This window comes from Mya arenaria, chromosome 12 (genome assembly GCF_026914265.1).
Source record: "Mya arenaria isolate MELC-2E11 chromosome 12, ASM2691426v1".
NCBI classification, from domain to species: Eukaryota; Metazoa; Mollusca; class Bivalvia; order Myida; family Myidae; genus Mya; species Mya arenaria.
This window is the reverse complement of record NC_069133.1, coordinates 20,461,137-20,488,909: the sequence shown is the minus strand read 5'-3', so window position 1 is coordinate 20,488,909 and position 27,773 is coordinate 20,461,137. Positions and strand designations below refer to the sequence as shown.

The 27,773-nt window shown below is 37.0% G+C and overlaps 1 protein-coding gene and 1 pseudogene across 10 annotated transcripts in view; one reads left to right on the top strand and one right to left on the bottom strand.

The window, feature by feature from the left end:
- Positions 1-27,260, bottom strand: part of LOC128211453 (uncharacterized) — a 58,751-nt gene extending 31,491 nt beyond the window's left edge. For 2 of the 10 annotated variants that reach the window (XM_052916253.1, XM_052916259.1), the window contains exons 1-2: positions 27,125-27,260; positions 17,477-17,527 (exon numbers count right to left, since the gene is read on the bottom strand). The gene's annotated coding sequence lies outside the window, so the exon portion shown is untranslated. Of the gene's footprint in view, positions 1-17,476; positions 17,528-22,868; positions 22,887-23,025; positions 23,063-27,124 lie in introns of those variants that run through there. The other 8 variants (XM_052916252.1, XM_052916261.1, XM_052916255.1 and 5 more) reach the window with 7 other exon arrangements.
- Positions 23,613-25,672, top strand: LOC128210526 (uncharacterized; annotated as a pseudogene).
- Positions 27,261-27,773: the final 513 nt, after the last annotated feature.

The following is a 27,773-nucleotide window of genomic DNA, read 5'->3' as shown; positions in this document are numbered from 1 at the left end:
TATTAAAATTCCAAACATTGTCAGAAGCTGTTTTTGTCACTTCAATGATCTCCGAAGTACACCTGACCCGTGTTCACAAAGCGTTTCCATTCTCAACTGAATTAAGAGTATGAAACTTAATTTCTTATTTAAATCTCAAAAATATGTTTAGTACTAAATTTAAGACACTAACTATTTGAAAGTGATAATTAGGTACTGGTTATCTGACTTATTTGGAGTTTAAACCTGAGGTTTGGTAACACTGATATCAAAATTTCATACTCAAACTCAATTGAGATCCATAAATGTTTTGTGAACACATGCCAGTTCTAATTACACATCCACAAGCTGGCTACTTCGCTTTATGCTGAGAAAAATCAACATTTTTCTCAAAAAATGTTCATGGAATGGTATGACCTGCTGTGATATGACAGAATATAGTAATACTATATCACTTCAAGTTCTCACAGAAGACTACAAAGTGAAAATGGTGTTTTTATATTTATAATTCAAAACATGAAATTCATAACAAATCAATGGAATTTAATATATTTAACAACATTTTGCAAATTTAAGTAAAAAAGAGACCAGAGACATATGTTGAACAAATAGTTGACGAACTCGACATGGGTGCCGCCATTTTAATAGACTGCTCAGGGTTAGACACTAACATTTTTCACAAGGTAGTCCCTCGGACTACTGGATCTAAAATCCAGGTAGTCCAGCAAAAATTCTGATAGTCCAAAAAAAATGCAAGCCTGCAACGGATTCCTTCAGTGTTTTGTTAGACTTTTCCTTAAAAGCATTGTCAGAATAACACTTTGATTGATCATGTTTCTTATCTGTCTCAATCTTAAAATTTCCACATTCTTCAAAACAATGTTTGGCCTTCAATTTTAAAAACTTAAAAAGTCTAAAAACCATGCTAAATTACCCCAGAATAAAAATCTAAAAACCATGCTAAAATACCCCATAATCTGTCACTTTCAGGAAAATGGTGCAATAAATCAATTGACACCTCGACCGAGATCGTTGCTAAGTTACGGCACAAATGACAGACATCCTACTGGTCAGCACTATTTGATAATTGATATTGGCATCCTACTATTCAGTAGTCTTTGTTAATCTATTAAAACGACATACAATAATGCTTTAAAAATATAATGAAATTAATTCCCAAAATGTTATTAATTAATTGGGAGTTAGATAAGAATTGTTATTGGCCCTAACTTCAATGTATAAAATGTTACAACATTTTGGCGCGAAAATTAACGCACACAATTTCTGCCGTCGTCTGCACTTACACTGAATTAGACATTTTTGAGCAGTATGATTATTTTTTAAGCTGCTCTTCTAAAAGCCAGTTAAAATATTTCACAAGCCACACATTATGTTCCTTCTGTCTGCTTTATCAAAACACTGACATTTGACAATACTCTAAACGATAAATAAATAACCATAACGTATTTTGAGAAAATCTAAAAGTAATAACAACCATCAAGTTTTTGCTAACATCGTATCTATCATTGTTTCTGACTGAAAATGCAAGGGATCTAGAAATTCTACCTTATTTTAAACCCAAATCTACCTCGCTGACACTGGCAGACTTTCAAGTGTCTGACGATTAAAACACACCATACAGTGCAAAATGGTTTTTCCCTCTCTAAATAAATAAATTCTACAGACTGGTTTAAATATTGATCGAAAGGCTATATGAATTGTGCGCGAAACTCGCTAAACGGTCCAGGTTGTCCGGAACTGCTCGGCCATCTTCGGCAAACTTTAGAATGAGTATTTACCGGTGATACTCGGCTTTTTTAAAATTTTAACAACACGTTTTACGCAAGTTTAAACGTAATAAATATTTTATGCTCAATTACCCGATGTCATATTTACTTTTTCTAGTAGTCCGACGGACTATTGACTTAAAATTTCTTGTAGTCCGAGCACAAAACTGGTAGTCTCGGACTACCGGACTACCGTTAGTGTCGAACCCTGACTGCTTATCAAATTACCGAATTCGAAATGAGACCAAAGATAAGAAAATTAACGGAAAGAAAGTACCGAAAAGTACTAAATATGCGCGCAGTTAACTTTTACACCAATAAAAAGTATAGGGTCGGCGCCGAAATAAGAGGGTCGGTCGGGCGACCGGAAACAGACCTATTTATTTTTTTGGCCTAACTGTGTCAACAATGAGTGGCTTTTAGCCAAAGTCAAACTTGACCTGTAATCTGGACATTGTATTTTGACAAGTTAAAAAAGGCAATAACTGTGTCAACAATGAGTGGCTTTTAGCCAAAGTCAAACTTGACCTGTAATCTGGACATTGTATTTTGACAAGTTAAAAAAGGCAATTACTGTGTCAACAATGAGTGGCTTTTAGCCAAAGTCAAACTTGACCTGTAATCTGGACATTGTATTTTGACAAGTTAAAAAAGGCAATAACTGTGTCAACAATGAGTGGCTTTTAGCCAAAGTCAAACTTGACCTGTAATCTGGACATTGTATTTTGACAAGTTAAAAAAGGCAATAACTGTGTCAACAATGAGTTGACCAGTAATCTGGACACTGTATTTTGGCAAGTTAAAAAAGGCAATAACTGTGTCAACAATGAGTGGCTTTTAGCCAAAGTCAAACTTGACCTGTAATCTGGACATTGTATTTTGACAAGTTAAAAAAGGCAATAACTGTGTCAACAATGAGTGGCTTTTAGCCAAAGTCAAACTTGACCTGTAATCTGGACATTGTATTTTGACAAGTTAAAAAAGGCAATAACTGTGTCAACAATGTGTGGCTTTTAGCCAAAGTCAAACTTGACCTGTAATCTGGACATTGTATTTTGACAAGTTAAAAAAGGCAATAACTGTGTCAACAATGAGTGGCTTTTAGCCAAAGTCAAACTTGACCTGTAATCTGGACATTGTATTTTGACAAGTTAAAAAAGGCAATAACTGTGTCAACAATGAGTTGACCAGTAATCTGGACACTGTATTTTGGCAAGTTAAAAAGAGGCAATAACTGTGTCAACAATGAGTGGCTTTTAGCCAAAGTCAAACTTGACCTGTAATCTGGACATTGTATTTTGACAAGTTAAAAAAGGCAATAACTGTGTCAACAATGAGTGGCTTTTAGCCAAAGTCAAACTTGACCTGTAATCTGGACATTGTATTTTGACAAGTTAAAAAAGGCAATAACTGTGTCAACAATGAGTGGCTTTTAGCAAAAGTCAAACTTGACATGTAATCTGGACATTGTATTTTGACAAGTTAAAAAAGGCAATAACTGTGTCAACAATGAGTGGCTTTTAGCCAAAGTCATACTTGACCTGTAATCTGGACATTGTATTTTGACAAGTTAAAAAAGGCAATAACTGTGTCAACAATGTGTGGCTTTTAGCCAAAGTCAAACTTGACCTGTAATCTGGACATTGTATTTTGACAAGTTAAAAAAGGCAATAACTGTGTCAACAATGAGTGGCTTTTAGCCAAGGTCAAAATTGACCAGTAATCTGGACATTGTATTTTGACAAGTTAAAAAGGGCAATAACTGTGTCAACAATGAGTGGCTTTTAGCCAAAGTTAAACTTGACCAGTAATCTGGACATTGTATTTTGACAAGTTATAAAAGGCAATAACTGTGTCAACAATGAGTGGCTTTTAGCCAAATTCAAACTTGACCTGTTATCTGGACATTGTATTTTGACAAGTTAAAAAAGGCAATAACTGTGTCAACAATGAGTGGCTTTTAGCCAAAGTCAAACTTGACCTGTAATCTGGACATTGTATTATGACAAGTTAAAAAGGCAATAACTGTGTCAACAATGAGTTGACCAGTAATCTGGACACTGTATTTTGGCAAGTTAAAAAGAGGCAATAACTGTGTCAACAATGAGTGGCTTTTAGCCAAAGTCAAACTTGACCTGTAATCTGGACACTGTATTTAAGCAAGTTAAAAAGAGGCAATAACTGTGTCAACAATGAGTGGCTTTAAGCCAAAGTCAAACTTGACCTGTAAACAGGACACTGTATTTCGGCAAGTTAAAAAGAGGCAATAACTGTGTCAACAATGAGTGGCTTTTAGCCAAAGTCAAACTTGACCTGTAATCTGGACATTGTATTTGGGCAAGTAAAAAAGAGGCAGTTTAGTGGTTATGTTGCAGGTCAATATGTATGGGAAAGTACGATTAATGCAGGAGTAATGCATTAGGTACTTGTGAGTACCATGCAAATTTTGTACTATCGTTGCAAGGAATAAGTTGATTTCGTACGATTTTTAAAAGATTATCTCAAGAGAATCTCACGAATGTCGTCCGAGTATTTTAAATTACAGTACACTCCACGCGGAACTACCACTTTCCGTTTTTCTCAGCGAATTTTGGTCATCGCGGACACGACATCCAAGTTATGTGGACCGCTTAATTACAATTGCGGCGTTGCTCAGGAGTGAAAACACCCCGAAAACCAATAAGAATCTCCTACTGTACATGTATCTGATTTTGTGTAATTTATTTAAATACTGTTCTTTTATTGTGTTGTTTCAATACTTTTCATATTTGCTTGCACATAATAAGACTCGTAATCCATTGACGGCACAAAAATGCAATATATGTCGATGTCCATTTTTGACCGAGTTCTAATTATATCTTACTCATTTGACTTCCAACTGTCCCAGTTACTTAAAGTAATGTAAACATTCTGTTTGCTACGTATATTCAAATAATTTTTCTTAACTGTTTTACATTTAAACCTGCAGTTTGATAAACAAGAGGGCCATGATGGCCCTAAATCGCTCACCTGAGTAAAAGAGTTTAACCTTTGTTATTAATATAGCTTGTTTCTCAAAGAATATTGAACAAGAGCTGTCAAAGTATGTGACAAATGCCCCCCAATGTGACATTGATCTATGAACAAGTACATAAAAAGTTGATCTTGCCTTTATGTGTCAAATACATATTGCAAGTTATATTAAATTGCCTCTGAGCATAGAAAAAAAAACAATCATACTAAATGACAGCCAACACTCTTTATGTCCTCATATTCAGCATTCCATTGTGAATAAACACTAAGTGTATCTTTCACCTTAGAGGTAGGGACATGGGTCTTGCACACGACACGTTGTCTTGGTATGTCAAAAACATATGGCAAGTCATTTTAAAATCTGTCCATATAAGAGAAAGTCACAGCTCGGACACGACAGCCTATATTTTCCTTCAGGTTGCCATGGCAACCAGAGTTCTGCATGGAATTAATTTTTTGAACAATTTTGAAAAAGCACCAACCAAGGATCATTCCTATGAAGTTTCATCAAAATTGTCCAAGCGGTTTAGGAGAAGAAGATGATTGTAACCAATTGTTGACACTTTTCCTTTAGGTTGCCATGTCAACCAGAGTTCTATATGGAATTAATTTCTTTGAACAATTTTGAAAAAGCACCAACCAAGGATCATTCCTATGAAGTTTCATCAAAATTGTCAAAGCGGTTTAGGAGAAGAAGATGATTATAACCAATTGTTGACATTTTCCTTTAGGTTGCCATGGCAACCGGGCCAAACAAAATTATGTGAACAAATTTAAGAGAGGTCCATGCAAGGAAACTTCAAACCAAATTTGCTGAAGATCTATCAAGGGGTTCATGCGAAGAAAATGTTAAGGTTTTTTTTACTAATTTTAGCTCTGGTGGCCCTTAAAAGGGGCCAAACAAAATTATTTGAAAAGACCTGACAGAGGCCCATGCTAGGATGCTTCAGACTTGAAGATCCATCAAGCAGTTAATAAGATCAAGTTGTTTAAAGGTTTTTCTATTTTTTGCTCTGGTGACCCCTAAAAGGGGCCAAACAAAACCATTTGAACAAAGTTGAGAGAGGACCATGTAAGGATGCTACATATCAAGTATGGAGTTATTCTGACCTTTACTTTCAGAGGAAAAGACGTTTAAGTGACAAGACAATGTAAAAACAAATGACCCCTGAGCAAGGCCAATTTGACCCCAGGACAATAATTTGAATACCTTTGGTGTAGGTCCACTAGGTAACACTATATACCAAATATGAAAGCTCTAGGTCTTATATTTTGGAGAAGAGGATTTTTAAAGTTTTATTATATAAGACTATATAAAAATATTGAAAACCTAAGCCTATGAACACCAGAGTTTGAACAATCTTAATAGTGGTCCGATAAACAATGCTTCATACCAAATATCTAAGGCCTTCGCCTTTTGATTTCGGAGAAGAAGATTTTATAAGTTTTCATCATATACATATATAAGGAAACCCATGACCGCCCGGGTGGGGCCATTTTTTGACCCCAGGGCCAAAGATTGAACAATATTGGTACAAGTCAACTAGATGATATATCATGCCAAATATCTAAGCTCTTGTCACTACTTGATTTTACGTGTGCATCTATATATGTATATTTGTTATTAATTGTTGTATGTGGCCCATATTGAAAATTGGTATGTGTACTAAATATGTTATCCAGTTTAAATTAAGACGTTACTTGTCTTTGTGAGTTCGGAGAAGATTTTTTTAAGTTTTCACTATAACACATATAGAGAAAACCCATCAGCCCCGGGGTGTGGCCAATTTTGACCCCAGGTCCATAATTTGAACAAACTTTGTAGAGGTCCACTAGACGATGAATCATGCCAAATATCTAAGACCCCAAGGTGTGGCCAATTTGACCCCAGGGCCATAATTTGAACAAACTTTGTAGAGGTCCACTACACGATGAATCATGCCAAACATCTAAGCTCTAGTCCAAGTAAGTTCAGAGGAGAAGATTTTTGAAGTTTTAACTATAAACATATCAAGTATACCCATGACCCCCCAGGGGGGCGGGGCCAATTTTGACCCCAGGGCCATAATTTGAACAAACTTTGTAGAGGTCTACTAGACGATGAATCATGCCAAATATCTAAGCTCTAGGCCAAGTAAGTTCAGAGGAGAAGATTTCTGAAGTTTTAACTATAAACATATAGAGCATACCCATGACCCAAGGGGCGGGCCAATTTTGACCCAAAGGCCATAATTTGAACAATCTTTGTAGAGGTCCACTTGACGATGAATCATGCCAAATATCTAAGCTCTAGTCCAAGTAAGTTAAGAGGAGAAGATTTTTGAAGTTTTAACTATAAACATATCAAGTATACCCATGACCCCCCAGGGGGGCGGGGCCAATTTTGACCCCAGGGCCATAATTTGAACAAACTTTGTAGAGGTCCACTAGACGATGAATCATGACAAATATCTAAGCTCTAGGCCAAGTAAGTTCAGAGGAGAAGATTTTTGAAGTTTTAACTATAAACATATCAAGTATACCCATGACCCCCCAGGGGGGCGGGGCCAATTTTGACCCCAAGGCCATAATTTGAACAATCTTTGTAAAGGTCCACCAGACGATGAATCATGCCAAATATCTAAGCTCTAGTCCAAGTAAGTTAAGAGGAGAAGATTTTTGAAGTTTTAACTATAAACATATCAAGTATACCCATGACCCCAGGGGGCGGGGCCAATTTTGACCCCAAGGCCATAATTTGAACAAGCTTTGTAGAGGTCCACTAGACGATGAATCATGCCAAATATCTAAGCTCTAGTCCAAGTAAGTAAAGAGGAGAAGATTTTTGAAGTTTTAACTATAAACATATCAAGTATACCCATGACCCCCCGGGGGGGCGGGACCAATTTTGACCCCAAGGCCATAATTTGAACAATCTTTGTAGAGGTCCACTTGACGATCCATCATGCCAAATATCTAAGCTCTAGTCCAAGTAAGTTCAAAGGAGAAGATTTTTGAAGTTTTCACTATAAACATATAGAGAATACCCTAACCCCCCCGGGGCGGGGCCAATTTTGACCCCAAGGCCATAATTTGAACAATCTTTGTAGATGTCCACTGGACGATGAATCATGCCAAATATCTAAGCTCTAGTCCAAGTAAGTTCAAAGGAGAAGATTTTTGAAGTTTTCACTACAAACATATAGAGAAAACCCATGACCCCCCGTGGCGGGGCCAATTTTGTCCCCAAGGCCATAATTTGAACAATCTTTGTAAAGGTCCACTGGACGATGAATCATGCTAAATATCTAAGCTCTAGTCCAAGTAAGTTCAGAGGAGAAGATTTTTGAAGTTTTAACTATAAACATATAGAGCATACCCATGACCCCCGGGGCGGGGCCAATTTTGACCCCAGGGCCATAATTTGAACAAACTTTGTAGAGGTCCACTAGACGATGAATCATGCCAAATATCTAAGCTCTAAGCCACGTAAGTTCAGAGGAGATGATTTTTGAAGTTTTCAATATAAACATATAGAGAAAACCCATGACACCCCAAGGGGGCGGGGCCAATTTTGACCCCAAGGGCCATAATTTGAACAATCTTTGTAGAGGTCCACTAGACGATGAATCATGCCAAATATCTAAGCTCTAGTCCAAGTAAGTTCAGAGGAGAAGATTTTTGAAGTTTTAAATATAAACATATAGAGAATACCCTAACCCCCCGGGGCGGGCCCAATTTTGACCCCAAGGCCATAATTTGAACAATCTTTGTAGAGGTCCACTAGACGATGAATCAAGCCAAATATCTAAGCTCTAAGCAACGTAAGTTCAGAGGAGACTTTTGATTTTTTTTAATATAAACATATAGAGAAAACCCATGACCACCCAGGGGCGGGGCCAATTTTGACCCCAGGGCCATAATTTGAACAATCTTTGTAGAGGTCCACTACACGATGAATCATGCCAAACATCTAAGCTCTAGTCCAAGTAAGTTCAGAGGAGAAGATTTCTGAAGTTTTAACTATAAACAAATCAAGTATACCCATGACCCACGGGGCGGGGCCAATTTTGACCCCAAGGCCATAATTTGAACAATCTTTGTAGAGGTCTACTTGACGATGAATCATGCCAAATATCTAAGCTCTAGTCCAAGTAAGTTCAAAGGAGAAGATTTTTGAAGTTTTCACTATAAACATATAGAGAATACCCTAACCCCCCCGGGGCGGGGCCAATTTTGACCCCAAGGCCATAATTTGAACAATCTTTGTAGAGGTCCACTAGACGATGAATCATGCCAAATATCTAAGCTCTAGTCCAAGTAAGTTAAGAGAAGATTTTTGAAGTTTTAACTATAAACATATCAAGTATACCCATGACCCCCGGGGCGGGGCCAATTTTGACCCCAAGGCCATAATTTGAACAATCTTTGTAGAGGTCCACTAGACGATGAATCATGCCAAATATCTAAGCTCTAGTCCAAGTAAGTTCAAAGGAGAAGATTTTTGAAGTTTTCACTACAAACATATAGAGAAAACCCATGACCCCCCAAGGGGGCGGGGCCAATTTTGACCCCAAGGCCATAATTTGAACAATCTTTGTAAAGGTCCACTAGACGATGAATCATGCCAAATATCTAAGCTCTAGTCCAAGTAAGTTCAGAGGAGAAGATTTTTGAAGTTTTAACTATAAACATATAGTGCATACCCATGACCCCCCAGGGCGGGCAAATTTTGACCCCAGGGCCATAATTTGAACAAACTTTGTAGAGGTCTACTAGAAAATGAATCATGCCAAATATCTAAGCTCTAGGCCAAGTAAGTTCAGAGGAGAAGATTTTTGAAGTTTTAACTATAAACATATAGAGCATACCCATGACCCCGGGGGGGGCCAATTTTGACCCCAGGGCCATAATTTGAACAAACTTTGTAGAAGTCCACTAGACGATGAATCATGACAAATATCTAAGCTCTAGGCCAAGTAAGTTCAGAGGAGAAGATTTTTGAAGTTTTTTTAGAGAAAACCCATGACCCCCCGGGGCGGGGCCAATTTTGACCCAAAGGCCATAATTTGAACAATCTTTGTAGAGGTCCACTAGACGATGAATCATGCCAAATATCTAAGCTCTAGTCCAAGTAAGTTAAGAGGAGAAGATTTTTGAAGTTTTAACTATAAACATATCAAGTATACCCATGACCCCCTGGGGCGGGGCCAATTTTGACCCCAAGGCCATAATTTGAACAATCTTTGTAGAGGTCCACTAGACGATGAATCATGCCAAATATCTAAGCTCTAGTCCAAGTAAGTTTAAAGGAGAAGATTTTTGAAGTTTTCACTACAAACATATAGAGAAAACCCATGACCCCCCGGGGCTGGGCCAATTTTGACCCCAAGGCCATAATTTGAACAATCTTTGTAAAGGTCCACTAGACGATGAATCATGCCAAATATCTAAGCTCTAGTCCAAGTAAGTTCAGAGGAGAAGATTTTTAAAGTTTTAACTATAAACATATAGAGCATACCCATGACCCCCCGGGGCGGGGCCAATTTTGACCCCAAGGCCATAATTTGAACAATCTTTGTAAAGGTCCACTAGACGATGAATCATGCCATATATCTAAGCTCTAGTCCAAGTAAGTTCAGAGGAGAAGATTTTTGAAGTTTTAACTATAAACATATAGAGCATACCCATGACCCCCCAGGGCGGGCAAATTTTGACCCCAGGGCCATAATTTGAACAAACTTTGTAGAGGTCTACTAGACGATGAATCATGCCAAATATCTAAGCTCTAGGCCAAGTAAGTTCAGAGGAGAAGATTTTTGAAGTTTTAACTATAAACATATAGAGCATACCCATGACCCAAGGGGCGGGCCAATTTTGACCCCAGGGCCATAATTTGAACAAACTTTGTAGAAGTCCACTAGACGATGAATCATGACAAATATCTAAGCTCTAGGCCAAGTAAGTTCAGAGGAGAAGATTTTTGAAGTTTTTTTAGAGAAAACCCATGACCCCCCGGGGCGGGGCCAATTTTGACCCAAAGGCCATAATTTGAACAATCTTTGTAGAGGTCCACTTGACGATGAATCATGCCAAATATCTAAGCTCTAGTCCAAGTAAGTTAAGAGGAGAAGATTTTTGAAGTTTTAACTATAAACATATCAAGTATACCCATGACCCCCCAGGGGGGCGGGGCCAATTTTGACCCCAGGGCCATAATTTGAACAAACTTTGTAGAGGTCCACTAGACGATGAATCATGACAAATATCTAAGCTCTAGGCCAAGTAAGTTCAGAGGAGAAGATTTTTGAAGTTTTAACTATAAACATATCAAGTATACCCATGACCCCCCAGGGGGGCGGGGCCAATTTTGACCCCAAGGCCATAATTTGAACAATCTTTGTAAAGGTCCACCAGACGATGAATCATGCCAAATATCTAAGCTCTAGTCCAAGTAAGTTAAGAGGAGAAGATTTTTGAAGTTTTAACTATAAACATATCAAGTATACCCATGACCCCCCGGGGCGGGGCCAATTTTGACCCCAAGGCCATAATTTGAACAATCTTTGTAGAGGTCCACTAGACGATGAATCATGCCAAATATCTAAGCTCTAGTCCAAGTAAGTAAAGAGGAGAAGATTTTTGAAGTTTTAACTATAAACATATCAAGTATACCCATGACCCCCCGGGGGGGCGGGACCAATTTTGACCCCAAGGCCATAATTTGAACAATCTTTGTAGAGGTCCACTTGACGATGCATCATGCCAAATATCTAAGCTCTAGTCCAAGTAAGTTCAAAGGAGAAGATTTTTGAAGTTTTCACTATAAACATATAGAGAATACCCTAACCCCCCCGGGGCGGGGCCAATTTTGACCCCAAGGCCATAATTTGAACAATCTTTGTAGAGGTCCACTGGACAATGAATCATGCCAAATATCTAAGCTCTAGTCCAAGTAAGTTCAAAGGAGAAGATTTTTGAAGTTTTCACTACAAACATATAGAGAAAACCCATGACCCCCCGGGGCGGGGCCAATTTTGTCCCCAAGGCCATAATTTGAACAATCTTTGTAAAGGTCCACTGGACGATGAATCATGCTAAATATCTAAGCTCTAGTCCAAGTAAGTTCAGAGGAGAAGATTTTTGAAGTTTTAACTATAAACATATAGAGCATACCCATGACCCCCGGGGCGGGGCCAATTTTGACCCCAGGGCCATAATTTGAACAAACTTTGTAGAGGTCCACTAGACGATGAATCATGCCAAATATCTAAGCTCTAAGCCACATAAGTTCAGAGGAGAAGATTTTTGAAGTTTTAACTATAAACATATAGAGAAAACCCATGACCCCCCAAGGGGGCGGGGCCAATTTTGACCCCAAGGCCATAATTTGAACAATCTTTGTAGAGGTCCACTGGACGATGAATCATGCCAAATATCTAAGCTCTAGTCCAAGTAAGTTAAGAGGAGAAGATTTTTGAAGTTTTAACTATAAACATATCAAGTATACCCATGACCCCACCGGGGCGGGGCCAATTTTGACCCCAAGGCCATAATTTGAACAATCTTTGTAGAGGTCCACTAGACGATGAATCATGCTAAATATCTAAGCTCTAGTCCAAGTAAGTTTAAAGGAGAAGATTTTTGAAGTTTTCACTACAAACATATAGAGAAAACCCATGACCCCCCGGGGCGGGGCCAATTTTGACCCCAAGGCCATAATTTGAACAATCTTTGTAAAGGTCCACTAGACGATGAATCATGCCAAACATCTAAGCTCTAGTCCAAGTAAGTTCAGAGGAGAAGATTTTTAAAGTTTTAACTATAAACATATAGAGCATACCCATGACCCCCCGGGGCGGAGCCAATTTTGACCCCAAGGCCATAATTTGAACAATCTTTGTAGAGGTCCACTTGACGATGAACCATGCCAAATATCTAAGCTCTAGTCCAAGTAAGTTAAGAGGAGAAGATTTTTGAAGTTTTAACTATAAACGTATCAAGTATACCCATGACCCCCCAGGGGGACGGGGCCAATTTTGACCCCAAGGCCATAATTTGAACAATCTTTGTAAAGGTCCACTAGACGATGAATCATGCCAAATATCTAAGCTCTAGTCCAAGTAAGTTAAGAGGAGAAGATTTTTGAAGTTTTAACTATAAACATATCAAGTATACCCATGACCCCCCGGGGCGGGGCCAATTTTGACCCCAAGGCCATAATTTGAACAATCTTTGTAGAGGTCCACTAGACGATGAATCATGCCAAATATCTAAGCTCTAGTCCAAGTAAGTTTAAAGGAGAAGATTTTTGAAGTTTTCACTACAAACATATAGAGAAAACCCATGACCCCCCGGGGCGGGGCCAATTTTGACCCCAAGGCCATAATTTGAACAATCTTTGTAGAGGTCCACTAGACGATGAATCATGCCAAATATCTAAGCTCTAGTCCAAGTAAGTAAAGAGGAGAAGATTTTTGAAGTTTTAACTATAAACATATCAAGTATACCCATGACCCCCCGGGGGGGCGGGGCCAATTTCGACCCCAAGGCCATAATTTGAACAATCTTTGTAGAGGTCCACTTGACGATGCATCATGCCAAATATCTAAGCTCTTGTCCAAGTAAGTTCAAAGGAGAAGATTTTTGAAGTTTTCACTATAAACATATAGAGAATACCCTAACCCCCCCCGGGGCGGGGCCAATTTTGACCCCAAGGCCATAATTTGAACAATCTTTGTAGAGGTCCACTAGACGATGAATCATGCCAAATATCTAAGCTGTAGTCCAAGTAAGTTCAAAGGAGAAGATTTTTGAAGTTTTCACTACAAACATATAGAGAAAACCCATGACCCCCCGGGGCGGGGCCAATTTTGACCCCAAGGCCATAATTTGAACAATCTTTGTAAAGGTCCACTAGACGATGAATCATGCCAAATATCTAAGCTCTAGTCCATGTAAGTTCAGAGGAGAAGATTTTTGAAGTTTTAACTATAAACATATAGAGAATACCCATGATCTCCCGGGGCGGGGCCAATTTTGACCCCAGGGCCATAATTTGAACAAACTTTGTAGAGGTCCACTAGACGATGAATCATGCCAAATATCTAAGCTCTAAGCCACATAAGTTCAGAGGAGAAGATTTTTGAAGTTTTCACTATAAACATATAGAGAAAACCCATGACCCCCCAAGGGGGCGGGGCCAATTTTGACCCCAAGGGCCATTATTTGAACAATCTTTGTAGAGGTCCACTAGACGATGAATCATGCCAAATATCTAAGCTCTAGTCCAAGTAAGTTAAGAGGAGAAGATTTTTGAAGTTTTAACTATAAACATATAGAGAATGCCCTAACCCCCTGGGGCGGGGCCAATTTTGACCCCAAGGCCATAATTTGAACAATCTTTGTAGAGGTCCACTAGACGATGAATCAAGCCAAATATCTAAGCTCTAAGCAACGTAAGTTCAGAGGAGACTTTTGATTTTTTTTAAATATAAACATATAGAGAAAACCCATGACCACCCAGGGGCGGGGCCAATTTTGACCCCAGGGCCATAATTTGAACAATCTTTGTAGAGGTCCACTAGACGATGAATCATGCCAAATATCAAAGCTCTAGTCCAAGTAAGTTAAGAGGAGAAGATTTCTGAAGTTTTAACTATAAACATATCAAGCATACCCATGACCCCCCGGGGCGTGGCCAATTTTGACCCCAAGGCCATAATTTGAACAATCTTTGTAGAGGTCCACTTGACGATGAATCATGCCAAATATCTAAGCTCTAGTCCAAGTAAATTCAAAGGAGAAGATTTTTGAAGTTTTAACTATAAACATATCAAGTATACCCATGACCCCCCAGGGGGGCGGGGCCAATTTTGACCCCAGGGCCATAATTTGAACAATCTTTGTAGATGTCCACTAGACGATGAATCATGCCATATATCTAAGCTCTAGTCCAAGTAAGTTCAAAGAAGAAGATTTTTGAAGTTTTCACTATAAACATATAGAGAAAACCCATGACCCCCCGGGGCGGGGCCAATTTTGACCCCAAGGCCATAATTTGAACAATCTTTGTAAAGGTCCACTAGACGATGAATCATGCCAAATATCTAAGCTCTAGTCCAAGTAAGTTCAGAGGAGAAGATTTTTGAAGTTTTAACTATAAACATATAGAGCATACCCATGACCCCCCGGGGCGGGGCCAATTTTGACCCCAGGGCCATAATTTGAACAAACTTTGTAGAGGTCCACTAGACGATGAATCATGACAAATATCTAAGCTCTAGGCCAAGTAAGTTCAGAGGAGAAGATTTTTTAAGTTTTTAATTAGAGAAAACCCATGACCCCCCGGGGCGGGGCCAATTTTGACCCAAGGGCCATAATTTGAACAATCTTGGTAGAGGACCATTTGGTGATCCTACCTACCATATATCAACGGCCTAAGCCTTGTGGTTTGGGAGAAGAAGATTTTTAAAGTTTTTCCTTTCCATTGCCATGGCAACCAGAGTTCTGCATGGATTTCAATTCTTTGAACAATTTTCAAAGGGGACCACCCAAGGAACATTCCTGTGAAGTTTGGATGAAATTGGCTAAGCGGTTTATGAGGAGATGTCGTTTAAAGTAAAAGTTTACGGACGGACGGACGACGGACGGACGCCGGACAAATTGTGATCACAAAAGCTCACCTTGTCACTATGTGACAGGTGAGCTAAAAAGAATGCCAGATAACCAAAAGTAGTCTAAATTTAGCGCACAATACGTCACTTCGAAATTTGCATATCACGTGTCTTCCACATTGTCAAAAATACTAGATTGCGTTTCTTACATATATTTCTAATTATTAACTAAAAAGTTATGGTTTCAATATTTTTAAGCACAATATTCATACTAACACCGTAACTTTCATAAAATAGTTCAATTGAAAGCTGAATTATATTCCTTTAGAGTTAAGGAAATAAATTACGCCAATATCTTCATACAGACGTAGATTAAATCACAGGGGTTTCTCTCGAAAAAAAAAATTCTTATATATATTATATCTAGACTGTGGGGTTGAACTCAAATTTTGCAATCCTCCAAAAAATGAAGTAAACAATGTATTACAGTTAAATTAATGTGTTTGTTATAAATAAAGTGGCTAATGTCAATATACAAATGACTTTTAAAAGACCGAAATCAACAGAGTATTAAATTATCCATAAAAATCCATATATCCGCATTTTGACACACGTTCGCAAAAAATCCAATATATGAGATTACCTCAGTAAATATCAAGATGCGTGTAATGTTGTACGATTACATGTATCCAGTTCGATGAAGTATCATAAATTTGAACACCAACCACTTTGTTCGTTGTAATTGAATGATTTACACCACTATAATTGGCGAAAAACAAACATCGAGTTTATTTTTGTCTTTCCTCGGCCATTTTGATTTCGAACACTCCAGTTGTATCCAGCGATTTCATTGGCTGATGACTGGCTCCGTCACGGCGGTGGTTTTTACAATAGCCAATAAATTAATTCGTAACAAAGTTTAATGCACGCGCAGAAAATGGCGAGTTTGACAGATTAACTATGCTGAGGGAATTTTCGGTGTTTTGTGCTCTTCTTTGGAATGCATCGGTAAAAATTGCGCATTTAATATGATTATTTTTTGTTATTTTAATGAATTATAGCGTTTAATATTCGTCATTTCGTAGAAAAAGGTACATTTACCTATGTTGTTTCCGTTTGCGAACCTGTGTTAGGATTGCAAAATTTGAGTTCAACCCCTTGTCTATATAATATATATAAGAATTTTTTTTTCGAGAGAAACCCCTGTGGATTAAATCTGCGATTTTTTAAACAATATGTATCACAAAAGAAATAGTGACCGGCAGAAATATTCACACTTACATGGTACTCAACCCATGCATATTACTCCAAGCCAATTTAGTTCTCAACAACACAAAAGCTGTATGACGTAATTATGGTAAACAAACAACACATGGTGTATCATAAATGTGTGCGGATATCAACAGGCAATTTACGAATATTAGTTGAAAGGTAAATTTATAACCGAACGTGATAAAGATGTATTGTTTTATTGAATAGGTATTCTTTCTTTCTTAACAAGAAAAACTGATTTTTATATTTATTTTCAATAGTAGCAATGCATACAACTCTTGAGTTCCGCGTTGAGGCAAATAAAACAACATGATCACCGGCGATACTGGCAATAAAAACCCCAGCAGAAAACGAACAACTCGGCGAAACTCGGTGGATTTTAGCGACGAAAAAGGTTACATACTCGGCGGATGTCCGCGATAAATTAAAAAAAAACCTCGGAGTGACCGAGGAAAGTGGTAGTTCCGGAGTGTACTGTATAATGAGACAAACAGCAATACTGAAATTAAATACTAGTACATATATATTGTACGACATGATCTTCACGTGTGATCTTTACTTTTGTGATGAGGGCACAACTTTGTGTGCGGCAAACATTTCCATGGTGCTTAGCCATTCATTGATCCGATAACAAATGGGAAAGTTACAGCTAATGCATACGGTTAAAGGATGGACTGACGGATGATGAATGGGAAAGTACAGTAACTATATGCTACCTCTTCACAGCATGACAACATTAGTAATGAAATATAATCTTAACAAACATAAAAAGGGTCGAAATTTGAAGCCATTTACAAATAATCTTCACCTTATTACATCGAAAAAACATACCCCTAAAAGGACACCATTTCTTTGATCAAAACCAACTGCATAAATTCGTATCTGAAAAAAGATTAACATCTGAAGCAGTATATCAAACAGAAAGGTGTTCTATCGTCCATCTATAGTGGTATAGAAATGACAATCGTTTTATTGCTTTATCTCGTAATAACTACTTTTGTAGTTCGTTAAAACGACTTAGTACATTGTTTTAATGATTAATGTTATGATGAACTATTAAGTAATAGTTAGATGACGTAAAGTGAATTCTTTATGATTAAGAATGGGCGGAGTGAGCGTAGCCAATGAGGTTGGCTGATACATTGTCGACACAAAATCTGACGCAGGGAGTGTGTATCGGATGATTGGTAGAAGGCGGAACTTTAAACACGCGCGAAAGTTGAAATTCTTAATGATTCAATCTTTTACTTAAAGCTGCACTCTCACATATTTACCGTTTTTTTCAACTTTTTTATCTTTTGTCTTAGAATTAGCAAATTTTTGCATAAATATCTGTTAACCAATAATATAAGTTTGCTGACAAAAAATCAGATCATAGATTTTCATATTTCTAATCATATTATTAATTTATGTTTTATGGCTAATAGAGAAAAGAAAAATGCATAAAACATCAATTTTTTAACTTAAATATAAAAATCTGTGAGCTAATTTTTTGTCAGCAGTCTTATGTAACTGGTTTCCATGGATTCTCGCCAATATAGGCTCGATCCAATACAAAAAATAAAAAAAAGTTGTCAAAACGTTTAATCTGTGAGAGTGCAGCTTTAACGGTTGCACGTCTGCAACTTTATTGGCTGAAAATGCAGGTTGTATTCTAAGTCATTTTAACGAGGTTTGAAAGTCGTTAAAACGGAAACTAAGTCGATAAAAAAAACAACGTCATTGGCTGACTTATTGTCAACGCAAAATCTGACGCAGAAATTATGTATCGGATTAGTGGCAGTGGGTGGACCTTTAAACACCCGCGAGAAAGTTGAAATTCTTGATGATTAAGCCAAGAACTTAATGATTGTCTATCTGTTTAGGCATAGGGCCGAATTCAAAGCAATGTAACTCTCACTCACACTCAATGAGTTAACTTAATCCTCTGTAATCACATAATAGTCAAGATATTTTCGAGTGAAAGGTATATCCGTATTCACAGGTGTAAGTGAGACTCAAGTGTTTTACGTGAGTGGGACATTTGTGAGTGCTTGGCTAGGCCACTTGAACCACCCCGAGGATAGGTTGTAAATACGAATTGAATGAGTTTGAGTGATAAATGTACATGACAAGAGAATATATCAGATATGTGGAACAAATAAGTGACATCAACATTCCTAGACATTTTTTATGAGACCGGAATAATCCATTGAAGTGAATGTACTTCAATAACGTGGACTTTAATTTTTCAAATGGATGTGCTTATCACATATTTGTTTTCTTTCATGCTGATCTTGAACGCCCAGTTAACGTGATGGTTGCAATTTATTGATGGCTGCAAAAATAGGCAGCTTTAATGTACTTGTAGTGAGCGGCCTAGCGGCATAAAATTAGCAGCCTAGCGGCCTTATGGCATGAATGAAGCGATTTAGCGGTCTTGTGGCCTAAAGGCCTTGGGAGTTTGTGACCTAGCGGCCTAAGTTTGTTCACTTTTTCAAAGTAATTGTTCATGCGTTTGATTGGAAAACAATGATAAATCAAATGAATGTTTCTTATTCATACATTAACATAAGTGGCCTTAAATTGTTTTCTATGCTCTAATAATTGTTTGTATGCAATATTCATCACTCTGGAGCGATTAACAATTTTTTTCAAAAGTCGATCAGACTGCTTTAAGCAGACTACAAAAGCAGTTGTATACGAATATATATTCAACTCAAGTGATTCAATGGAAAACGTCTTAATATTTAAAAAACAACAACAACAACCCATGCATTTTAACACATTTTGTAACAGTTATTTACAATCAAAAATATTTATTTTTTATTAACCAATTGTTTGAAAATGTGAAATTCAGTTTCAGAATAATAATAATTGTCATTTGTTTGTCGCCATATAATATAACAATAAGGTACTCAAATCTCAAATAAATATATGTTTACAGGGATCGAATTTAACGGTCGCTAACTCGCAAAATACGAGTAAGAATAAAAAAATGCGAGTAGAAAATCCTGGCACTCGAATATTTTTGCGACCGCAAATAAAATCGTCGAATTCGCTCAAACTCTCCTTTGCGCTTTAAAAACTCCTTTCCGCATAATAGATAATCACGTGACCCGGTATATGGACGCGTGTCGCTGTGTACAAATGTTATTATCGGATATTTAAGTAAGCGCCTCGAAGATAATCACGTGACCGTGTATGGACGCTTGTCGCTATACTCAAATGTTATTATCGGTTATTTAAGCAAGCGCCTAGGAGATAACTGTTTTCGTCTGGTTTGTGATTCGCAACTGCCAAAAAAGAAGTTAACCACGTTTTGTTACGTGAAAATGCCTGGAAAGGTGAAAAGGCTGACAGCGACGCGGGGGTTGTCCGAAAAGCCCTCCAATAAAACCAAACCTAGCGAAAAGTCATGAATTGTCGGTACTTTGTCGCAAACCAAAAATTCTCGGTCCGATTCTACGGCATCTGTCAAAACCGTCAAAAAAAGGAAACGGAGTTGAACACCAAACTTTTGAATGCAACAAAAGAGAATAATGGCAATGTTGATTTCAAAGTGTAGGGTGATGTTTGTAAAGAATTCGCCAGCGATAAAACATCAACAGTAGGCATTACAGTATTTTATTTTTTATTTACTAAGCAACAGTTCGCACCCTGCCCATTACTACTGGCTAGATCCTCCATGCTTTGGTCACGTGTGCAACATACATTACCATCGAAAAATGTCAGTGTACATATATATTTTCAAGAGAAAAACATCTACTCTGTGTAGGATTCGAGCCTATGAACCCCTGCTTGCAAGTCTGGTCCTCTACCCAACTTGACTTACCAGGCACTTGGCTTTTCAAACGCATTGGAATGGTTAAGAATAATGACTGCTGCACTCCTCCCCACTTTACATTTTGAAAGTATAAACTTAGGTGGGGAGGAGTGTAGTCACTTACTACTAATGATTCAATGCTTTTGAGTAACCAGGAGCTTAGTTATCCCAGCTGGGTATATGACTTAATCTATGTAAGAATTAAAAACAAAATGTAAAGGTTTATAGTTTATTCTTATCTCAGTGCACTTGATAAACAATGAACATAATGCTACAACAAAACCACTTCATTATTTGGCAACTTACATGAAGTAAAACAGCCTTTAAATAACTGCTAGTGGAACCCACCATTTTGCTAGTTGAAAAAAATGGCACTAGCAAAAACTTGCTAGTGGCAAAAAGAGTTAAATTCGATCCCTGGTTTACAATGTATAACACCACCATAGTCAAACAGATAATCCGATATGATCATGAAAACATACATGTATATATACTGTAATGGTCATTTGATGAAGTGGAGTGTTAGCGAGGCGTGTGAATACGAACAGATCACTTGAGTGTCACTCCCCTTATTTCACTCAAGTGATCACTTTAGTGTCCCTTAAGGGAATGTGGTTGGAGTGTAAGTGAGAGTGGATGTTCTGAATTCGGCCTATAGTCTGTAAGTGTCGGTTGTATTTTAATTTGTTTTAACGAGAAACATTTAAAGGGGAAAAAGGAGATAAAATAACAACACGCATTCCACCGTATTCATACGTGTGAAATAGATAAAAATAGACACGTGAAAGATGAAAAATTGTCCATGTGCAAAACATTTATATACTGTGAATTGTGGATAGTGTGGCCTGTTGTGGTTTATCAGTGGTAATACACTTGATAATATGTTATCAATAATTGCATGTTTTTGCAATATTAGCTTCTAGATCATGAGATGTGATATTACACATATCTTGACCTGCAAAAGTGCAAACACAAAACGACAGCCATTTTCAATTTTAACCAATAATACTGTAACCTGGGCTAGGAGGGCTAATTCAATAGTAGATAACACACTATTCTACCTGAATTTCAGCATGTTTCATGACACGTATCTCTACTTCAAAACAAATCCACGTACAAACTGGAATAATGTTGAAGAGAAATATATTTAAAATTATCCAGTCACTAAAATACAAATCGGTCCTTTAACCAGGTAGCGTGTAAATTTTAGTCTATTAGGACATTTGATCAAGTACAGTCAGTTAGTCATATGACCGCGAAAACGGACTGCTTTTCTATTCTGAAAAGTCAGAGGAAAAGCAAAAATAATACTTCCGAATCTCCAGCATCCAACCACAACAATCACTCGCCCAAAAAGTTCCATCACTCTGCATAATAATAAAACTGGCAAAGAATATTGGCCAGAAATTCTATATGTGCATTTACCCCACCCTCAACAGCTGAAAAAATGTGCAACATCCAAGCTATTTCCATTGCAGTTGTGAATGAAACAATCTCATTTACAACAGAAATGAATTCCTTCTTTGCTGGTGCAGTGCTGAATATCCAACACTTTTTATTTTAATCAACATAAATTAAATTTATTAAACATGAGGCGATTGTTTGTAACCACTTGATATCTTGAACCATGAGCTGTGTATTCGGTGACTAGCGGAATAAGTTGTTACAAGATTAGATAATATTTGGTGACTGATCTATGAACTTTTGAAAGTTGGTTTTTAAATTAATATTGAAGTATTAAAATGTACTTAATTTGACTATAAACATATCTAATATAATTGAACAGTTTTGAGAACTATTTTGGTCACATTTAAACAGGACTACCGATGTCAACAGGGGAAAAATGTCCCTTTATTAAAGGTTCCTATAAATTTAAGGTACTTTTTCGTGTTTTAATACACAAATTCACAGGATATAGAATACTACAGTACATTAGTGCCGAGAAACGCAAAATATACAATAAATACATTCATTCATAAATACATTCAAATTATATCCTTGACACTATTCCCTGTTTGATCTCATGCACAGAAAAAGAAGTTACTACAAATCATGACAAACACTAGAAAATACTCCAATTATAAACACTAGAAAATTAAATGCTTGCTAGCATACGTTTGTACATACATTTCTGTTAAAAGAGTACTCATGAACTAACAAAAAGCGTCGTATGGATACCGACAAAGCGTACAAAGTCTAGAGGGTTAACTTCTATGCATACAGTACCGGTATATGCAACTCGAAAGTAGATTGTTTTTACGGATTATAATGTCAGTTACCATCCGTATTTATAACACAATTGAATTAAGTGAACCATATCTAAAAACTCCAGCAACATCATGCTAAACTTTATTAATTTATTAACATATGACAAAGTGATAACGCATTGATTAGTATGCGGAAAACGAAAGTACCTACTAAAGATACAGTTTGGTCGCCAGTAACGAATCTTCTCCAGTAGCGAATCAAAATCGTTAAACTTACTATCTATAATTATTATTGTCAAAGAAAATGTTATTTAAACGCTGTTATTGTTTTCATGAACCTTTAGCAGATATGAATTCACTTTGTTTACCTTCGATGGTGACCTATTTATTTTCCCATGATGCTATCTGTGTTACAAGTACCCGACATGTACACAATTGTAGCCTCGTTTTGAACCATAAAATTCGGAAACGTCATACTGCGCTGATTTAATTGTGATATTTCTTTTCAAAAGCTTTATAGCACATTAAAGGTAAGTTTCCATAGATCAAAATAAAACAAAAAATACAAACTAATTATAATGTTAAACAACTAATTTTAGCACCAATGTAAGCCCATGTGTAGTCGCCAGTAGCGGTTAACATAAAAAAAATACGCAATATGGCGGGTAAACCAGGCAACATGGGGGTCGTCTCAAACATGATTTTATCTGTCAAAATTCAATTTTCCATTCATTTTTTTTTTGTTTTATATGTTTTTACTTATAAAAAACTCATATTTACAAGCATCTGATTATTAACATGTTTAGTCAATACAATCTGTAGACAGTAGTAGTGTATTAAGTTCAATATTACATGGTTTTGTATAAAAAAGTTTTATTTGTGAACTGTAATTGTTCATGTAGGCCCTACAGTATTTAATTTTATAAGATATAAATATTACATTTAATTTCAGATCATGGGTCCAAAACGTAAAGGGCCAGCAACTCCTACCCAGAAAAAGGCAAAGACTATTCTAAAGAAGTATGGTAGAAGAATGACCCCTGACAAGAGACAAAGACTGAGGAAGGCATTATTTAGTGTAAGTAAGGAAGGAAATCATTGAGGAAAGCAGCAGAGGAAAACTCACTTACTTATTCCTTTCTGTATAGACGTTATTCAGGAGAAGTAGACTTGTTTAAGTGTAAAGGTCCAAATTCTGTTTTTACTGAAGCTGAGGAGGAGAAAATGGCTGAGTGGCTTAGTGAAATGGCACAGCGTGGGCTTGGTTTAAAACCATGTGAATTTTTAGATTTTGTGCAAGATGTTGTGAAACGAGAGAAAAGAAAGACACCTTTTAATTCAGGTCGGCCTGGTAAGAAATGGTATTATGCATTTCTAAACAGAAACAAACATATTATCAGCTCCCGGACAGAGACAGATTTGGAAATGAAGAGGTCAAAAGTCACCAAACAGAAAACAGATGAGTGGTATAACAGGTTTAAGGACTTCCTTGTTAGTAAAGAGTTGATCAATTTGCCTGGCAGAATCTGGAATGCAGATGAAGTGGGATTCAATATGGGAGCCAACAAAAGTAAGGTTATAGGGCCTGCACGAAGAGATTTAGCAGTACCTCACATTACAGGTGGGAAGCAGAGGCTAACTGTTATGTTTTGTGGTAATGCTGCAGGACAGATGTTACCACCCTACTTTGTCTACCCAGAGCCTAAACCAAAGGGGTACAATCCACTGAGTGGTGCATTGGAGGGAGCTGATATTGCTTACACCCAGAAGGGATGGATGAATAACATAACATTTGGAAAATTCATCGATCACTTTGACAAGTTCTCCGGACCAGAGCGGCCTATCGTCTTGCTTTTTGACAGTGTGAGTAGTCACATTGACCCAGACATATTTCTAAGTGCAAAGGCAAAAGGCATCGAGTTATATAGGATTGTGCCAAATGCTACCCACTTGATGCAGCCCTTAGATAAGGGTGTTTTTGGGCCAATGAAAACAAAATGGCATGGTGTGTGTAGAAAATACACCCGAGAAAATCCAGGCAAATTAATTGGAAAGGAAAATTTTGCACAGAAACTTACAGAAGCATACTTACAGTTTTACAAACCTTTAACTGTAATTAATGCATTTAAGGCATCAGGCATCTACCCTGTAGATAGCACTGTGATCACCAGTGATATGTTAAAGCCGTCATTGACTTTCAGTGACAGTGCGTCTGCAGCAACACCTGAGAGTACCTCAGAACAACAAGCATCTGTGACTGAAGAACAGTCAAAGGCCAGAGGTGCACTAGAAATGCTTGAAGAGAGTCTCTCAACTCCTGCTAAGGAAAGGTATGACGCACGTCTGAAGGAAGGATATGACTTGGAAGGAGTATCACCTTGCTTTGATGTATACAAGAAACTTCACAAGAAAGCATTTCCAGCTGCAGACTCTCAGCCATATAGTGGTCTTGAACTTCTTGCTGAAGCAGCCATATTTCGGAAGGACCAAGAACAGCCATGTCCTAGTTCAAGCTGTTCCATTGTATCACCAATACTGTTGGAAAGCTTGAAGTTGCCGAAGGTTGTAGAGCCCCCAAAGCCTGTTAGAAAAACTTTAACAAATATCCTTCCTGATAATTTAACATCAGAAGATAGTATAAGAACTTTTTCTCTGAAACAGATAGAAAAGGTCAAGGTATTTGCTGAGAAAGAAAAAAAAGGAAAAGAGAAATACATAAAGCAAAAGAGTAAACAGCAATGTTCTAGCAGAATGAAAGGTTCAAGGTCACTGTCAGCAAAGGGGAAAGTGCCTATGTCTGCCTGTGAAAAACTCCAGAAAGACGTCCAAAGCCATGATAATGAGGACGTGTGTTGTGAAGCTTGTCACATGACGTATAAGGAGGATGAGGAACTGGGTTTGGGTAGAGTGTGGGTAGAGTGTGACCTTTGCCAGAAATGGATGCATACAGATTGTCTCAATTATGAAATTAATGAAAATGACCCATTCCTATGTCCTAGATGCTATAAAAACTGACACTAAGTGCTGAATATCATTATATTGAGGTAGATTAGATGAATATTAGTTTTTTTCTGTTGAACTTTATCTCACTAACCAATCACAAAGTTCCATTCAATTTTATATCAAGAGTGATTAAAGAGTAACAAATTAAAAAAGTAAAGCATATAATTATATGTTGTAAAATACTGTAATAATAATAATAATAATAATAATAACAACAATAATAATAATAATAATAATGTGCATTTAATTCGTACTATTTGTTTAGTTATATAACTTTTTTCCTGGTAGCTTTAGTATTTTAATGCCTTATTAATACAATATTATATCATTAATACAAGAACTGTATTCTTAGTTGCTTAAATATAATATATTATATTTTCAGTCTTCTGAAAATGATGGGTCCTCTACTGACAAACCTACAAGTAGCAGATGTGACCATTCACCTGATGGGAAACTGCCTTCAAACCCCTCAAAATTTTTACTGAAAAACTCTGTTATCAAAGGCAATCATGTGTTTCAAATCCGTCCTCCCAAAACAAATCCATCTACACAACTAACTATTGATAGGGAGTACACAAATACCCATGATGCAAATGCTTGTCTTGTCTGGCTACCGCCTTTGGAAACATTCCCAGAACATATTCATGATCAGTTCACTGATGAAAAAAGACAATTAATTTTAAGTGATGTAGCCGGGTTACCTATTGGACATGTGCCTAAATGTCTCAGTGAGGTATTTTGTGATGTCATGGATAATGGTGGCAAGATAATTGCTGAAGTCACTGGGGACCCAGTACCTAGTTTTCCACCATGGCCATCTAAAGACCAGGAAGGTGGTGGCATTGTTTTACCTTGCCAATACTCTTTTTTAGATATTGATATTGATGTATGTTTTAATAAACTTAAGAAATGTTTGGATAATGTCACTGAGGGCAAGATTATGGAACTTGAGAAAGAACTATAAGCATTTTATAGAATGAACAATTTGTTATAAACACTAGCACATGTCTCATTTTATTAGCAATACTTAAGGATATAGGCTAGCTTTTATTAAAGACATTAAAATACATCTCATTATCATATCTTATTGCAAGTTTGAATAAAAATCAGCTGTTTTCTGTCAATATTGTCTGTTTTGAGAAAGTCCCTGCATTCAAATGTCACGTGATTCTTTACTGGAGATACTGATCCGCTATTGGGGAATCAGCGATGGCCAAAAAAGAAGCTGAAAGTTATTCAGAAGAAAGGTTTTTTTTGATGAATCTGTGTTTATTTATTACATGTACTAATAACAGTAAGAAATATGTAATGACATATTAAACATCATTCATTTACATGAAAATTTCAGTAATTGTTCCGGAAGTGATTCGTTATTGGCGACTAAACTGTATTTTGAAACTCTATTTACATCTCTGACCATCTTTAATTATTTTAAGTTTAGATATAATTGTTAAAACTACTTACAACAATGGTGTAGCAATTAAATCAAAGCGTTAGTTGTTTCCTGTACCAAATGTATGTTGAGTTATAATCAACTTTTATCACTGCCAGCCAATAAATACCTCGATAAAACAGCAGTCAAACGACACGTACATAGCAGCCAATAAGTACGTAGACCACGAAACACAAAATGTTAAAGGAAACCAGGGATCAGCCTTAACTACGTAAAGACGCGCAAAGACTCGTAACGATGCGCAAAGACGCGTAATGACGCGGAAAGATACGTAAAGATGCGTAAAGAAGTGTGTGTGTGTGTGTTTTATAATCATTAAATAAATGCAGCATATTGTATTTAAAATTTAAAATATTGATAATGATATATTTATTTATAAGTGTTATGAAGAATTTTTCATTGAAGTCGACTAGAAGATCAATATTCTTAATTCTTAAAATAACGGAATAGCTTGTCCTTATTCTAAATCATGTGTGTCTAACTCACTATTTGTTGCAATAACCAACCAACTGGGTAAAATTTCATCACTGAACTTTAACTCTTTTTTCCAATGATAGTGAAAATCAATCAAGACAAACAGACAGAATAAGAGTCTCGAATTTATACATTCGTGTTAAAACATTCATAATTATTGTGTATATAAAACCAATCCTTATTAGG